This window comes from Lepidochelys kempii, chromosome 2 (genome assembly GCF_965140285.1).
Source record: "Lepidochelys kempii isolate rLepKem1 chromosome 2, rLepKem1.hap1, whole genome shotgun sequence".
In the NCBI taxonomy this organism is placed as follows: domain Eukaryota; kingdom Metazoa; phylum Chordata; order Testudines; family Cheloniidae; genus Lepidochelys; species Lepidochelys kempii.
The window spans coordinates 249,166,378-249,184,350 of record NC_136381.1 but is presented as its reverse complement, the minus strand read 5'-3'; positions in this window follow the sequence as shown (position 1 = coordinate 249,184,350).

Genomic DNA, 17,973 nt, shown 5'->3' with positions numbered 1-17,973 from the left:
ATTATGTCACTGGCTTGACTAACTGGAATGATGGAGAGCAATTTACTGAGCTAAAACAGTCACATCTAAATGGCTGAGTTAATGGAACATGTATTTATGGTTAAATTATTTACTGTAATTGTTTCAATGTTATGCAAATTGATTTTGGGTTGCAGTTGAGGAGAAACTTTTTTGCCAGTACTTATAAAGTAATATTTATTAAGTCTTTTTCAAATGCTTGGGAACTGAGGCCTCTTAAAAAGTAATGTTCTGGATTTGGAAGGGCTGGGGACCATGACAGCTTTTAGCAGTACAGAACTATTACATCCTGCCTGAGGAATAAACATCTTACAGTGCCTTTTGTGATGGGATTGGCTGGCATCTACTTCCAACATGTTAGCAAGATCTGTAAGTGAAACCCTGGAGCAGCAGCTGCCAGCAGGGCTGAGAGAAGAAGAGGTTTACACTTCAGGGTTCAGTGCAACCAGTTTTCATTCAATGACCTTGGTCAATGAAAAGAGTAGGTCTTTACTGCATAAGAATAAATGGGAAGCAAGGTACAAAAGTCATTTCCTTGAACGAAGTGGCTAGTAGAGAGTTATTATGGATAAAATTTTCAAAAGCACCTAAATGATTTAGGAGCTTATGGCCCATTTTCAAAAGTGACTTAATAGAGCTAGATTTTCAATGGTATTTAGGCACCTAAAAAAGCAGATAGGTGCCTAGTGGGATTTTTCAGACATACCTATGTGCTAACTCCCATTGATTTTTGCTCCTGGCTCATTTAGGGTATGTCTACATTACGGAATAAGGTCGAATTTATAGAAGTCGTTTTTTTAGAAATCGGTTTTATATATGCGAGTGTGTGTGTCCCCACAGAAAATGCTCTAAGTGCATTAAGTGCATTAACTAGGCGGAGCGCTTCCACAGTACCGAGGCTAGAGTCGACTTCCGGAGCGTTGCACTGTGGGTAGCTATCCCACAGTTCCCACAGTCTCCGCTGCCCATTGGAATTCTGGGTTGAGATCCCAATGCCTGATGGGGCTAAAACATTGTCGCGGGTGGTTCTGAGTACATATCGTCAGGCCCCCGTTCCCTCCCTCCCTGCGTGAAAGCAAGGGCAGACAATTGTTTCGCGCCTTTTTTCTGTGCGGATGCCATACCAAGGCAAGCATGGAGGCCGCTCAGCTCACTTTGGCAATTAGGAGCACATTAAACACCACACGCATTATCCAGCAGTATATGCAGCACCGGAACCTGGCAAAGCGATACCGGGCGAGGAGGCGACGTCAGCGCGGTCACGTGAGTGATCAGGACATGGACACAGATTTCTCTGAAAGCATGGGCCCTGCCAATGCATGCATCATGGTGCTAATGGGGCAGGTTCATGCTGTGGAACGCCGATTCTGGGCTCGGGAAACAAGCACAGACTGGTGGGACCGCATAGTGTTGCAGGTCTGGGACGATTCCCAGTGGCTGCGAAACTTTCGCATGCATAAGGGCACTTTCATGGAACTTTGTGACTTGCTTTCCCCTGCCCTGAAGCACGTGAATACCAAGATGAGAGCAGCCCTCACAGTTGAGAAGCGAGTGGCGATAGCCCTGTGGAAGCTTGCAACGCCAGACAGCTACCGGTCAGTTGGGAATCAATTTGGAGTGGGCAAATCTACTGTGGGGGCTGCTGTGATGCAAGTAGCCCACGCAATCAAAGATCTGCTGATATCAAGGGTAGTGACCCTGGGAAATGTGCAGGTCATAGTGGATGGCTTTGCTGCAATGGGATTCCCTAACTGTGGTGGGGCCATAGACGGAACCCATATCCCTATCTTGGCACCGGAGCACCAAGCCGCCAAGTACATAAACCGCAAGGGGTACTTTTCGATAGTGCTGCAAGCTCTGGTGGATCACAAGGGACGTTTCACCAACATCAACGTGGGATGGCCGGGAAAGGTGCATGGTGCTCGCATCTTCAGGAACTCTGGTCTGTTTCAAAAGCTGCAGGAAGGGACTTTATTCCCAGACCAGAAAATAACTGTTGGGGATGTTGAAATGCCTATATGTATCCTTGGGGACCCAGCCTACCCCTTAATGCCATGGCTCATGAAGCCGTACACAGGCAGCCTGGACTGTAGTCAGGAGCTGTTCAACTACAGGCTGAGCAAGTGCAGAATGGTGGTAGAATGTGCATTTGGACGTTTAAAGGCGCGCTGGCGCAGTTTACTGACTCGCTTAGACCTCAGCGAAACCAATATTCCCACTGTTATTACTGCTTGCTGTGTGCTCCACAATATCTGTGGGAGTAAGGGGGAGACGTTTATGGCAGGGTGGGAGGTTGAGGCAAATCGCCTGGCTGCTGGTTACGCGCAGCCAGACACCAGGGCGGTTAGAAGAGCACAGGAGGGCGCGGTACGCATCAGAGAAGCTTTGAAAACCAGTTTCATGACTGGCCAGGCTACGGTGTGAAAGTTCTGTTTGTTTCTCCTTGATGAAACCCCCCGCCCCTTGGTTCACTCTACTTCCCTGTAAGCTAACCACCTTCCCCTCCTCCCTTCAATCACCGCTTGCAGAGGCAATAAAGTCATTGTTGCTTCACATTTATGCATTCTTTATTCATTCATCACACAAATAGGGGGATGACTACCAAGGTAGCCCAGGAGGGGTGGTGGAGGAGGGAAGGAAAATGCCACACAGCACTTTAAGCACAGCACTTTAAAAGTTTACAACTTTAAAATTTATTGAATGACAGCCTTCTTTTTTGGGGGCAATCCTCTGTGGCGGAGTGGCTGGTTGGCCGGTGGCCCCCCCACCGCGTTCTTGGGCGTCTGGGTGTGGAGGCTATGGAACTTGGGGAGGAGGGCGGTTGGTTACAGAGGGGCTGCAGTGGCAGTCTGTGCTCCAGCTGCCTTTGCTGCAGCTCAACCATACACTGGAGCATACTGGTTTGGTCCTGCAGCAGCCTCAGCATTGAATCCTGCCTCCTCTCATCACACTGCCGCCACATTTGAGCTTCAGCCCTGTCTTCAGCCTGCCACTTACTACTCTCTTCAGCCCGCCACCTCTCCTCCTGGTCATTTTGTGCTTTCCTGCACTCTGACATTATTTGCCTCCACGCATTCATCTGTGCTCTGTCAATGTGGGAGGACAGCATGAGCTCGGAGAACATTTCATCGCGAGTGCGTTTTTTTTTCTTTCTAAGCTTCACTAGCCTCTGGGAAGGAGAAGATCCTGTGATCATTGAAACACATGCAGCTGGTGGAGAAAAAAAAAGGGACAGCGGTATTTAAAAAGACACATTTTATAAAACAGTGGCTACGCTCTTTCAGGGTAAACCTTGCTGTTAACATTACATACATAGCACATGTGCTTTCGTTACAAGGTCGCATTTTGCCTCCCCCCACCGCGTGACTACCCCCTCAACCTTCCCCCCTCCCTGTGGCTAACAGCGGGGAACATATCTGTTTAGCCACAGGCAAACAGCCCAGCAGGAATGGGCTCCTCTGAGTGTCCCCTGAAGAAAAGCACTCTATTTCAACCAGGTGACCATGAATTATATCTCACTCTCCTGAGGATAACACAGAGAGATAAAGAACGGATGTTGTTTGAATGCCAGCAAACATACACTGCAATGCTTTGTTCTACAATGATTCCCGAGTACGTGTTACTGGCCTGGAGTGGTAAAGTGTCCTACCATGAAGGACGCAATAAGGCTGCCCTCCCCAGAAACCTTTTGCAAAGGCTTTAGGACTACATCTAGGAGAACCGTGAATGCCAGGGCAAAGTAATCCTTTCACATGCTTGCTTTTAAACCATGTATAGTATTTTAAAAGGTACACTCACCAGAGGTCCCTTCTCCGCCTGCTGGGTCCAGGAGGCAGCCTTGGGTGGGTTCGGGGGGTACTGGCTCCAGGTCTAGGGTGAGAAACAGTTCCTGGCTGTCAGGAAAACCGGTTTCTCCGCTTGCTTGCTGTGAGCTATCTACAACCTCATCATCATCATCATCTTCTTTGTCCCCAAAACCTGCTTCCGTATTGCCTCCATCTCCATTGAAGGAGTCAAACTACACAGCTGGGGTAGTGGTGGCTGAACCCCCTAAAATGGTTCATCATAGAAGCGGCATGTTTGGGGCTCTGACCCGGAGCGGCCGTTCGCCTCTCTGATTTTCTGGTAGGCTTGCCTCAGCTCCTTCAGTTTCACGTGGCACTGCTTCAGGTCCCTGTTATGGCCTCTGTCCTTCATGCCCTGGGAGATTTTGACAAAGGTTTTGGCATTTCGAAAACTGGAACGGAGTTCTGATAGCACGGATTCCTCTCCCCAAACAGCGATCAGATCCCGTACCTCCCGTTCGGTCCATGCTGGAGCTCTTTTGCGATTCTGGGACTCCATCATGGTCACCTGTGCTGATGAGCTCTGCATGGTCACCTGCAGCTTGCCACGCTGGCCAAACAGGAAATGAGATTCAAAAGTTTGCGGTTCTTTTCCTGTCTACCTGGCCAGTGCATCTGAGTTGAGAGTGCTGTCCAGAGCGGTCACAATGGAGCACTCTGGGATAGCTCCCGGAGGCCAATACCATCGAATTGTGTCCACAGTACCCCAAATTCGAGCCGGCAACGTCGATTTAAGCGCTACTCCAGTTGTCAGGGGTGGAGTAAGGACATCGATTTTAAGAGCCCTTTAAGTCGAAATAAAGGGCTTCATTGTGTGGACGGGTGCAGGTTTACATCGATTTAACGCTGCTAAATTCGACCTAAAGTCCTAGTGTAGACCAGGGCTTAGACACTTTCAAAACTTTAACCTACAAGCCTAATCAAGATGTAAATGTGAAAATGGAATGTTTATGACCCCTCTTCTCTGACAAGGCTTGGACAACTTACATTTGTAACCCGTTTTCTGTCATGCTTTTCAGTGCTTGTGTGGGTTGAGACAGGTATCTAACAATATTTACCTATTTCACAGGGGTGTTGAACGGTAAACTTAATTGGTATTTATAAGGCATTTTGATGATGTAAAGGGTTCTATCAGTTCTAGAATAAGAACTGCTAAAGTACAATATTCTAGTGTTTATTCATTGGTATCATTTCTGAGGGCTGAGCTGTGGCAATTCTCCCTTACCTACCATTTCTGCAGGCAACATGCTGCCCTTTTTTACTTTAGCAACAAAGATTGAGGTGCACAGGGAATCCTCTGGGGCTTGTTGATCAACTGAGAGGAACGGTGGCCTGAGATGTAGTCTGAGGATTGAAGACCGTGATTAATCCCCAGGTAGGGCCCTGTGCCAGTAATTATTATAAAATGCTAGAAAAAACAGATACATCATTTTTAACGAGTAATAGTGTTCTAAACTATAGATAATTGACCTGCACATGAGCCATTCATATCGGCAAAATCTCGCACCATACTGTTCCTTTTCTAACTCACAAGACACAGGCTTTTCTGGTACATGACCGAATAAGGGAAAATATGGCATCTTTCACCAGTAATCTAGGATAGTGGAAGTGGCTGGAGCCTAGCATTTGAGGTAAGTAAATTATAAAAGTTTTGAAAATGCACAGCAAGAATAATTGCACTTAACTATTTTAGTTTTGTTTTCTTAACAGTGAGGTGCATACACAATATGTACCTTTTATTATTCATTGCCCTTTCTAAAAATAATTGAGCTTTGGCAAGTGTAGCCAGGTGTAATTTGGAGGACTGCTGTGTTTTCAGTCCTTACGAGGTGAAATTCCCAGAAGAGATGGGTGGACTGTGGCCAGGCTACTGTATGTTGTAGGTGAATAATGATGACTCCCTGTTCAGCATTGGCTTTTTCCAGCAATATCCCTGCTGCAAAGGACATATTTACATCTGTGTAAAAGATGGGCCTGAAGAGTGCAAGGCAGTAGCTTGGGATGCCTGGATGTCTGCTTCGTGGTTATGTTTGCACCGTTTGGTTTGAAAGACTCCTTTCTTTTGACAAATGTTGCTTGCAATGAATCTGTTGTCTCTGCCAGAGCCTAGTTACAAGTTTTGTGGAACAATTAAGTAAACTCCCATCCATATTATAAATTTGCAGGCCTGGCTTTGTTTTATTAGTTCCACAAATATTCATCTTTTAAAAATACAGCTGTGAAGAACATACATTGACTTCTGGGTTCTAACTTCTTCCCTCAGTGAGTGTATTCATTTCTTACTAGCATTGTGTTGCACAACACAATCCTTCTCTCACTTTCTTTCAGATGAATCCGTGCAATACATCAATGCAATAAAGTTTATTTACTGCAGACAAATCTTGGTCCCATTAATGTCAGTGTGGGTTATGCCATTGATGTCAAGGGGATCATGATTTGACTCTTCAAAAAGAGCACAATAGTTCAGCTAACATGTATACCTGCCCTGATTTGTGCTCAGAACTCAAACCAAATCTTTGGCGGTTCAAGAACATTTGGTTAGCCATTTAAAAGTTAGTTTACATTTTATTCTCCTTTGCATGTCCTGGTTATGGCTGGGATTGGAAACAGAAATGCCAAAATAGCACAAGAGAGACAAGGTGGTTGAGGTAATGTCTTTTACTGGACCAACTTCTATTGGTGGAAGAGGCCAGACCTGAAGAAGAGGTCTGTGTAAGCTCAAAAGCTTGACTTTCTCACCACCAGCAGTTGGTCCAATAAAGATATTACCTCAGCCATCTTGTCTCTCTGATATCCTGGGCCCAAAATGGCTACAACAACACTGCAAACAAAAATAGCAACAAACAAGAAAGACTGAGGATCCGGCCTTATATGTGACATGCCTTTAATCCTGAAGAGTCAAGACTGCTTTCCAAATATATTAAACTGACCTATATCTGGGCATATTTTCATTCACTTAAATGCAGCCATCTCTGAATGAAATATGTCAATGTCAATCATTTATCAGTGTTTAACAGCAATTCTGTGTAACAGTGCTAGGCATGGTGATGATAGCCTTAAGGTATGTCTTTACTGCAGAGTTAACCTGGGCCCATATGTGGGCATTTCCCCCACCCCTCTCTTGTCCCACAAAAACCCTCTCATTTGAGTTTGGTACTGTTTTCAATCCTGGTTAACTGGTTTTCAGTCTGGTAACTCACCCAACCTTGCAGTGAAGATACAGGTTAAAATACTCAAGTGCTTGATTGTCCTCCAGTGCCTTCCCACAATTCCCTCTGTGTGCCCAGAAGGGCAGGCAAGTTCTTCCACAATTCACTGGAAAAGAATTAGTAGCAGCTCAGGTTACAGCCCCATAAAGAATCATGGATACACCCCTAGACGTCCTAGCAACGCACATGGGTGAGAGCAGCACAAGTGAGGACACAGCAAGTTGTGGCTGGTCACTCTCAGACTAGGCCAGCCCAGGTGCTTAGTCCCGGATGCTGATCACTCAAGATAATGCTGCAGTGAAGATGCAGCCTCAAGGTCCCAGCTCCAGACACATGCTTTGAGCTTTCCTACATGCTGCTCTGAACATGTATCCAGTTGTGAGAGAGAGAGACCTCAATATTGATGCAAAAACTATAACCTAACTTTTAAAATTATTAGGTTGTTATAAACTTGTTTGTGTCTGTACTGAATATTAATATGGAGCTACAAGTGTGTTATAGTCAGGATTCTTGAAAAAATAACACACATGGTTATCTAGTTATATTACAAAATGTTTAAACAATTTTATTTCCTGTTGAATGCTAATAAAACTGAAAGAGTGACTCAGAAAATAGACTGAATAAAAAGAAAGAGTTAAAACTCTAACATGAGAAGTTCTGAGAATCTCTTGCCATAAAGACAAAGGAAATATAATTGTCAAGAAAGAATTACAACTCTCATACATACATGCATTAACAAACCATATTCATAAGATTAAGAGGCTCCTTAGGACAACCCACGAAGGTACTGAGCCAGTGAAAGGGTGTCAGAAACCAATTGTGAATCTAAACAAGCCTGGAAGAAGCGTGTTTTCCTATAATCTCATGGAAATAGAAAAGTATCTAAACCCCCGCAACTCTGAAGTGAGTGCTCCTCTCTCTCTCTCTCTCTCTCTCTCACACACACACACACGCACCTGCTTGCTTAAATAGCAAAACACTCAAAAACTCATGCTGGCCATCTCTACAAGCAAGCTACACAGGCAACTAAGACTAGAAAAGACTCAAACAGAAACCAACCCAAAGAAAACTTCCCTATAGAATAGTGTACTCACCTCCCACGGTGCCCCCTTGTATTAGGATTTGAGTCACAACGGGTCCTTGTCTCCAGAGCCTACTGCCGGCTAGCTGCCTCTCACTGAGTCGTCTGTGGCTCAGCCCTCTGAACACATAAAGTTCAGGTCCCTTCTGGGGTAACAAGAAGGCCCATCTGAAAGTTTGCAAACATCCCAACACAAAAGAGTCTTCAGACCCCCTCTTGGGCTATTCCTCAGTTTATCCTTTGCGGTCTGTCTTCAGCCCCACCCTGAGGTTGATATTCTTTCCATTGGGCTTGCATGTCCTTTCCTCAGGGGCTGGTAGGGAACCCAGCCCCCCCCCTACTCTGGGTTCCAGCATAGGACCCCTGTATTAAGCAACTAGGTCTGCTTCCTCAGACATGCTGCTCTTTCCCTGGGCTACCTCTTACTCTAATCCTGGCCCCTTGTGCTGTGTTCCCTCAGCTTGTATCCTTTTGTTCTCAAGCATCTGGCTTCTCTTTGCTGAACTGCTCTTCTGCCCCGCTTAGGCTCCACCGAAGTACTTTTAACTCAGGGCTTCCCTCACCCGACCTGCTCTCTGTGGGTTTCTCTAGACCGGAGAGTTCTTCTCCTCTGCAGTCTCCCTCCTCTTTCCCTCCCTTCTGCCATTTGCACCCTGCTGTTAGCTGCCTTAAACTCCTGGTGTTCCCGGAACTATACTGACAGAGAGCCGGAGATCCATGCTAACCTCGCCCTGACAAGTTAGCATGCTGAATTTAAAACAGGTTGCAATTTTGGTTGTGTGATTAATGCCATCTATCACATACTCTTTGTACATGGTAGGATGCAAGGTTGCTACCAGTGGGTCAGGCTTCTGTGCCAGATATGGACTGACTATAGAGCTTCCATCAATGGGGAGAGATACTAGAGATGTGTTCTCTTTAAGACATTTTACCAGCTAAAGTAAGGTATGCAATGTTGTAGCCCTGTTGATATTAGGATATTAGAGAGACAAGATGGAAGAAATAATAGCTTTTATTGATGAGGTGAGGTAAGGTAAATCACACCTGGCGCCACCTAGCAGCTGATTGTAATACAGTATTAACATTTCGTTTCATCACCTCCTTTAAGTTCGACATTCGTACTATTTACAAAATTTACACTATCTTTGAAGTTCAATATGTATCAGTCTGTTAAGTGTCTCTGAATTGTACTGGTTTTCTAATTACACAGCTTGAACATGTAACAGCTTGGTTGTCTGGCTATCCATTAGTTGCAACAACTGTCTCTGGTTGGTTTAGAATCTTTGAATCTTTTTCTACAAATGCAGAACAAGAAGAGTTTATTGTTCATTCTGAGGAACAAACTGAAGGTGCCAATGGTTTCTGCTGAACTCTCCACTGTCTCTCTCGATAACTTATGATCTGGGCAATGAATTATTTTTCTTTATGTCAGCTGAATTCTCCATCCAGTTTGACACATAAACAGTCACCAGGTTATAGACCTGGCAGTTCTCTGAGTTATAAAAGAGTTAAGCTATTTTTATCCAGTTTGGCTTCTCTCCACATGTCTGGCCACTTTGCAGATAGATTCTTTCCCAAAGTTGGAACAATAGTTCTGATTTGTCTTCCCATCAGGAGTTGTGCTGGACTATATCCAGAGCTGCTATTGGTGCTGATTTGTAGCTCAGAAGAGCAAGGACTGGATCTTCCTGATGAAGGATTTTCTTGGCTGTCCATATAACTCTCTCAGCCTCTCCCTTCGCTTGTGGGTAATGCAGGCTGCTACTAATATAATCAAAATCATATTTCATTTGGAATTACTTAAATTCCACTGCAGTGAATTGTGGCCATTGTCTGTCACTAGTTGTTTCAGAATATCAAAATGAGCAAAAGTGCACTTCAGTTTTCAATAACACTGTGTCATATTATGTCTTTCAAGTAAATTATTTCTATACACTTGGAAAAATATTCCACTATGACCAGGTAATTATGTCTTCTGAATTCACAATAATCTGCAGCCAGTCTCTTCCAAGGTAGAAGTGTTGTTGTTATTAAATGTGTGGCTCCACTAATTAGGTGCCTCCTGGGTCCTGGAGAGGATGTGGAAGATGAGGTGGTGGGGGAAATATGGGGCAGGTCGGGGTGGGGCCTAAATTTGGGGCATCCCAGTCCCAGCTGGGCTGCATGTGACTGCCGGGGAGAGACGTGGCTCTCCCAGTCTCTGCAGCTATCTCTCCGCAGCCCCAGCTGCGCTGCGGTGGCTGGAAGAGATGAGAGTCTGACTCTCAGTCTCTCCTACCCCCAGCTGCGCTGCAGTGGCCTGGAGAGACTTCTGGCTGGAGAATGACTCCAGTAACTGTGTTTTTTTAAAAAATAATCCAAATAATTCATCTCTTCTTCTCCTCCACAAAACTGTCATTAAAAATCACATTTAATAACTATTTTTATATTCACAAAAGTGACAATGTATTATTTATGCCTAGCTTTTGCATTGGATGGCATTTCAGAATTACTTAACTGGTACATAGGTTAATTAATCTAGTTCCTAAAATGAATGCTACCTCCACCAACTGCTTAAATTATTTGGATTTAGCTTTGTCTGGGAACATGTATTATGGCTTTAAAGTTTGATTTGCAGTATCACTCTTTTCAGAGTAACAGCTGTGTTAGTCTGTATTTGCAAAAAGAAAAGGAGTACTTGTGGCACCTTAGAGACTAACCAATTTATTTGAGCATAAGCTTTCGTGAGCTACAGCTCACTTCATCGGATGCATAAAGTGGATGAAGTGAGCTGTAGCTCACGAAAGCTTATGCTCAAATAAATTGGTTAGTCTCTAAGGTGCCACAAGTACTCCAGTATCACTCTTGTATTTTCTAACCTGTCATGTCCCAGTTCTGGGGCTACAGTGGCCAGGAGAGATGCCTCTTCCCAGACACATTCTAAAACTTAATGGAAATCACTTAGAAATCTGGACAAGTGATTTCAATTAAGTTTTAGAATGTGTTTGGGGAGAGGTATTGGAAACCATTAAGGCCAGATCTTTGCTATCTGGTACAGTTCTGGCTCTTCAGAGTACTTCCATCGACTTATAAGTAGCAAGTACTAGGTTTGGTGTTAGGTGCTTTGTAGGATGAAGACCTTATTTGCAAGCTCTTTGAAGCAGGGATCTGTCTGCAAACTCTGAAGCCATGTGTTAATGGGCTCCATTTACTTGAGGGGCTTGTAAAAATTTAATGAGCCTACTCTGAGTGTTTGAGTTGGTGACACACAGTGTGAAACCAGGAGAACTTTGCCTGTTTCTACAGGGCTCTCTTGCACTTGCACAGTGTGGGTCCTCAACACTCATTTAAAATACCCACAAACAACCTGTCAGGGTTTCCTCCTCACTTTGAACTCTGGGGTACAGTTGTGGGGACCCGCATGAAAGACCCCCTAAGCTTATTTCTACCAGCTTAGGTTAAGAACTTCCCAAGGCACAAATCCTTTCCTTGTCCCTGGATAGTAGTGCTGCCACCACCAAGTGATTTAGACAAAAATTCAGGAAAAGAGTCACTTGGAGTCCCTATTCCCTCAAAATATTCCCCCAAACCCCTTCAAGCCCTTTCCTGGGGAGGCTTGAGAATAATATACTAACCAATTGGTTACAATATGAGCACTGACCAAACCCCTTGGTTTTTAGGACACTGAAAATCAATCAGGTTCTTAAAAGAAGAATTTTATTTATAAAAAATAGTAAGAGAATCACACCTGCAAAATCAGGATGGAAGGTAACTTTACAGGGTAAATAAAAAGATTTAAAACACAGAGGATTCCCCTCTGACTCTCCTTCCCAGTTACAAAACAGGAATGAAATTATCTCTTAGCATAGGGAAAATTCACAAGCTAAAACAAAAGATAATCTAATGCATTTCCTTGCCCTTACTTACAGTTTTTGTAATCTTAGATGAATGATTTCAGGTATGTTTTCAGAAAATGTTTTTTACCTGCCTGGTCTCTCTCTCCATCCAGAGAGGGAACAAACAAAGAGAGCACAAACAAAACCTCCCCTCCTCCCCCCGATTTAAAAGTATCTTCTTTCCTTATTGGTCCTTTTGGTCAGGTGCCAACCAGGTTATTTGAGCTTCTTAACCCCTTACAGGTAAAGTGATTCAGTACATCTGGCCAGGAGGGATTTTATGTTACTGCATACATAAAGGTTGTTACCCTTCCCTTTATATTTATGACACCAACCATTTGATGTTTTACTTCCCTTTGTATTTTCAGTGTTGTCACTTGCTTGTTTGTGGTTTTGTTTGCTCTCTGTGTTGCTTTATTACTTATTTTTACTGTTCTCTGTGTGGGAAGTATTAAATTAAGAATTGACATCCCATAGAAATTGTATAAGCCTGAGTGAACGCCTTTTACTCTCCTTTCCAGTATCATAAATTATTGTATTAATATTTGTGATGAGCGCATAACTATTTCTAGTCGACTCATAGATTTGTTTAGCACCTCTGTATGCTAATATATAGTATCAGTCTAAACAGAAAGGCAATGCCAGGTATATAACATTTTAATCTGCCTTTTCAGGAATTGTGATAAGCGTGTCTCCACACAAATTCCACTGGGGTGAGGAAGAAAGCATGGATTTGTCTTCAGCTCTCTGACTAAGGTGACCATATTTTCCTATCCTGAATACAGGACACCTGGTAAAATTACTTGTATTCAAGCAAGTTCAATGGCAATCAATCAGAACTATGCAGTACAAACATTGACTGAGCCCCTGTTAAAAAGAAATACTGTGTACACCTCTCTCACATGGGGGGGTGACCAACCGATCTGACCTGACCCTCCCTGTCCAGTGCTCTCCACCCCCCATGCCTGAATGGGCCCTGGGAGGGACCAGGGCAATCATTAGGATTTATGGGGCCCTACGTGGTATTATTAAATTGGTGTCCCTATGCCTGATGGCAGCCCGGGTTCACAGCCCACGGGGGAGGGATGAGGCAGCAAAGGATACCGAGCCACCCGGCCCACCTCACGGTGGCGGAGAGTCACAATTCCCTACAGAGACCCCTGTACTCCTCTCCCTCACACAGAGTGTGTGGCGCTGGTGCATTCAGCTCTGTGAATAGGGCCCCTACCTAAGGACACTGCAGCGTGTGTTGGGTGTGCAGGAGCCAACCTGCTTTTACCTGCTGTCATGGGCGGTGGGTGAAGCTGCTGCCTGGGGAGGCTAGCTCCCCAGCCCACCTCTTCTGCCTGTGGCCCCTCCTGTACTCCACCCCTGCTCTGCCCCAAGCCCTGCCCCACCCTGTCCAGGCCCCACCCTCTCCCCACTGTCTTCCTCCTCTCTTCCCTCCACCTACCTGCTCACCCTCTTCCAGTCAAATCCCTGAACCCAAATAAAGCAAATGACATTAGAAAGAAATTGCCAAAGAGTGTTTTTTTTAAAAAGAAAATGGAGTATGTTTTCCACTGCATGCCAGATGGTGAAGAGTGGACATACACAAGGTACCTAATTAAAAGCACTAAACTTGAGAATAAAAATGTCAATCACAGGTATTTTGATATACCTTGAAGTTTGTCAGAGATTTATTTGCAAAAACTTTGTAGTAAAGGCAAGTCAGCTGTTCTGATGAATACAACATTAAATATTATGGAATACATGATGCAGCTCTTCTCTGTTTTACATTTTCTTAATCAGTATTTCTAAGATGGATTTTGTATTTTAAATGTACTCTTAAGCCTTCATGAAGTAATTATTCCAGATTATTACATATTTAACTCACTGAAACAAAGACATTATTTTAAATTAATCAGTCACAGAGGTTTAGTGTGTTCATAACAATATTAATTGCTTTTAGAAAAAGGAAACACTAATTTACTTTGTGTGATCTCTATAACAATAGACATGTTTATGAAATTTCACCAACTTTTAAAAATATCAGGTTTCAGAGTAACAGCCGTGTTAGTCTGTATTCGCAAAAAGAAAAGGAGTACTTGTGGCACCTTAGAGACTAACCAATTTATCTGAGCATAAGCTTTCGTGAGCTACAGCTCACTTCATCGGATGCATACTGTAGAAAGTGTAGAAGATCTTTTATACACACAAAGCATGAAAAAATACCTCCCCCCACCCCACTCTCCTGCTGGCAGTAGCTTATCTAAAGTGATCACTCTCCTTACAGTGTGTATGATAATCAAGTTGGGCCATTTCCAGCACAAATCCAGGGTTTAACAAGAACTTCTGAGGGGGGCGCTAGGAAAAAACAAGGGGAAATAGGTTACCTTGCATAATGACTTAGCCACTCCCAGTCTCTATTCAAGCCAAAGTTAATTGTATCCAATTTGCAAATGAATTCCAATTCAACAGTTTCTCGGTGGAGTCAACCTATCCTGAAGGATGACCCAACGCTCTCACAAATCTTGGGAGACAGGCCAGTCCTTGCCTACAGACAGCCCCCCAACCTGAAGCAAATATTCACCAGCAACCACATACCACACAACAGAACCACTAACCCAGGAACCTATCCTTGCAACAAAGCCCATTGCCAACTGTGCCCACATATCTATTCAGGGGACACATCACAGGGCCTAATAACATCAGCCACACTATCAGAGGCTCGTTCACCTGCACATCCACCAATGTGATATATGCCATCATATGCCAGCAATGCCCCTCTGCCATGTACATTGGTCAAACTGGACAGTCTCTATGTAAAAGAATAAATGCACACAAATCAGATGTCAAGAATTATAACATTCATAAACCAGTCGGAGAACACTTCAATCTCTCTGGTCACGCGATTACAGACATGAAAGTTGCAATTCTTCAAATCCAGACTCCAGCGAGAGATTGTTGAATTGGTATTCATTTGCAAATTGGATACAATTAACTTAGGCTTGAATAGAGACTGGCAGTGGCTAAGTCATTATGCAAGGTAACCTATTTCCCCTTGTTTTTTCCTAACCCCCCCCCCCAGACGTTCTTGTGGATTTGTGCTGGAAATGGCCCACCTTGATTATCACACACATTGTAAGGAGAGTGGTCACTTTAGATAAGCTATTACCAGCAGGAGAGTGGGTTTGGGTGTGTGTTGGGTGTGTGTGTGTGTGAGAAAACCTGGATTTGTGCTCGAAATAGCCCAACTTGATTATCATACAAACTGTAAGGAGAGTGATCACTTTAGATAAGCTATTGCCAGCAGGAGAGTGGGGTGGGGGAGAGGTATTTTTTCATGCTTTGTGTGTATAAAAGATCTTCTACACTTTCCACAGTATGCATCCAATGAAGTGAGCTGTAGCTCACGAAAGCTTATGCTCAAATAAATTGGTTAGTCTCTAAGGTGCCACAAGTACTCCTTTTCTTTTTTTAAAAAATATGTTTCCAAAGATTTTAGGTATAACAAAGGATTTTATATCTTACTAAAGTACTTATTTTGCTGGAGGGTTCTCTGAAAACTAGTTAATCAAATAGTCAGAAGTAAAGAAAGGGAACCTCGTTTGTCCAGCTATCTGGAAGGAAAGGGGTGTTGTCCCTTTAAGGGCTTTCCTCAATAGTGAGGTGAAGGGAGAAAAGGATGGACAGAAAGACAAGGAAGGCTTTCAAAGCAAGTTTTTTGTATGGTAGTAATTAAAATTAAAATGTGTATTTTAGATAAGGATGGTCTTTTGAAGGATTTATTTAAAAAACTATGTCTGAAGATCCAAGCATTTAGGGCTGAAGATGAATACTCAGTTTGTGCATCTAAAAATCTATGCAAGGATTTTTGAGACATGTGATTTTATAATCTTCAGCAACACCCTAATGAAATATTTTTAAAAGCAAATTTTAAACTAAGGTTCTGTAGCCTAACATGTTCTGAGTAAATATTACAGTAATGCACAACTGTTTTTGTCAGTAAATTCAGAAACTGACAGGATACACCAGGAGGTTGGCAAATGCCTGTTAAATGGCTTCATTGCCACTTGAATGGCTCTTTAACAGTTTCAGTGTTGTGCTAATCTGGCAGGCTCAAAGGCTTTTTCACTTTTAAGTTACTAGATCCCCTCTGGAGGAAGACTCACCAGGCTGCAGCAGCCAGCTGTGGGAGCCTGCAGGAAGGGTCAAAACAGAGATAGAAAGAGGCAGAAGGGTGGACACTAAGACCCAGGGGTGCCCCAAATTTTCAGGTGCCTTACGCAGCCTCCTATGCTGTGTATGCCTAAGGACGGCCCTGGGAGGGACCCACCTCTCCTGGTACCTGGTGCTGTGTTTTCCCAAGGCAACACGGGAGCATGCAGGGTCACAGCCCCGCCCCCCCAGACTTCTGCTAGGATTCACACCAGAATGTGGCCAGCAGCAGCCTTTTGGCACTGTGCGGGAGGAAAGGGGTGGGAGCTGCTTCCAGCCGCTGGGGAGGGAGGTGGGGAATGGATGACCTGGCCTGTGTCTTTGCAGACTTCATCTCTTCCTCCCCAGTGGCTGGAAGCAGCTTGTCCCTTCCTGCCCGCACACTGTTGAAAGGCAGCTAACAGCTCCAGGCTGCTGCTTGCCACTGCCATAACCCAGCCACCTCCTGTGCCCTGGCTACCGTGCAGGCAGGAAGGGGTTAAGCCCTAAGGATGCATTGTGCACCAGTGCCCAGGGAACCTGGCCGTAGAAGTGGCTCAGTAGGGGAGGGTGCTTAGAGGACAGAGTGGCCCTGCACTCCCTCGGGGCAGGATCTGGGGGCAGGGGGAGAAGAGGGTGCTAAGCCCCTGCCTGGAGGGGCTGCTGTGGAGCCTGCAGGGTCGGGGCTTGAACAGGTTGGAAATTGCTTTCCCCCCCACCACCACCACTCCAGAGCTTAGCTGAGGGGTGGAGAGGCTTCCCCGTGCCGGTGCTGTGTGGGGCTTTGGCACATGCAGGACTTGGTTTCCCCTGGCCAGCACCCCAGGCCAGAGGGTTTTGAGCTTTCCTGGGGCCCCGGCCCAGCCAGAGGCAGTGGGGGAAGGAAGGAGCCTGCCAACCAGGCTCTTGGTGAGCTGAGCGCTCCGACCAGGGGCTGGTTCTCTGCACAGCGCTGGGAGCAGGCCGTGCCCTGCCAGGGAAGATATGGCGGAGCAGTGGGGCTGGGTGGGGGGTGAAGGGGAAGAGCAGGGAGATGACAGTGAGAGGAGGAGCACAGAAAGGGCTGTGGGTGGGCAGCAGAGGCGACTTGTAACCAGCTGGAACCTGCCCACACTCACCAGCCACTGCAGCAAGCAGCCAGTGCTGGCCAGAAACGGGATGGGGGGCAGGGCCTTGCTGGCGGAGAGCTGGCACACACTGGGGACTGCACTAGTGGACCAGCAGGGGGAGTGGCTGGCCTTGCATGCTGCAGCTTTGCCCCACCACCAGCCTTGCACACCCATCCCCATTGTCAGCCACTGGACCCCCGCACTCATCGCTGGTGGGTGGGCGGCTGGCCAGCAACAGGACTCACCAGTACTGATGGGGGGAGACAGAAAATATGGGACAATTTGCCTGTTTTTAAGAAAAAGTTGGGACACTTGCAGGAGGGCTTAAATATGGGACGATCCCTTTAAAAACGGGACATCTGGTCACCCTATCTCTGACCCTTCACAAGAAGACTTTCTTCTTAAGGCCCTGATTCAGCAAAGCACTTAAAAGGTGTTTAATTTAAGCACATGCTTAAGATCCATTGAAGTCCTAATGAAATCAAGCTTGATGAATAGGAATGGATTTAAGCACAAAGTCAAGCATGGGCTTAAGTGCTGTGCTGAATTAGAGCCTATCCTCCATTTTCTGTGACCACCTCTGCAAGATCTGTTACAAGTAGCATCCGTCTTTTCTCTTCTGCAGGCAGTTCCACCTTTGTCATTGACAGTATCCTC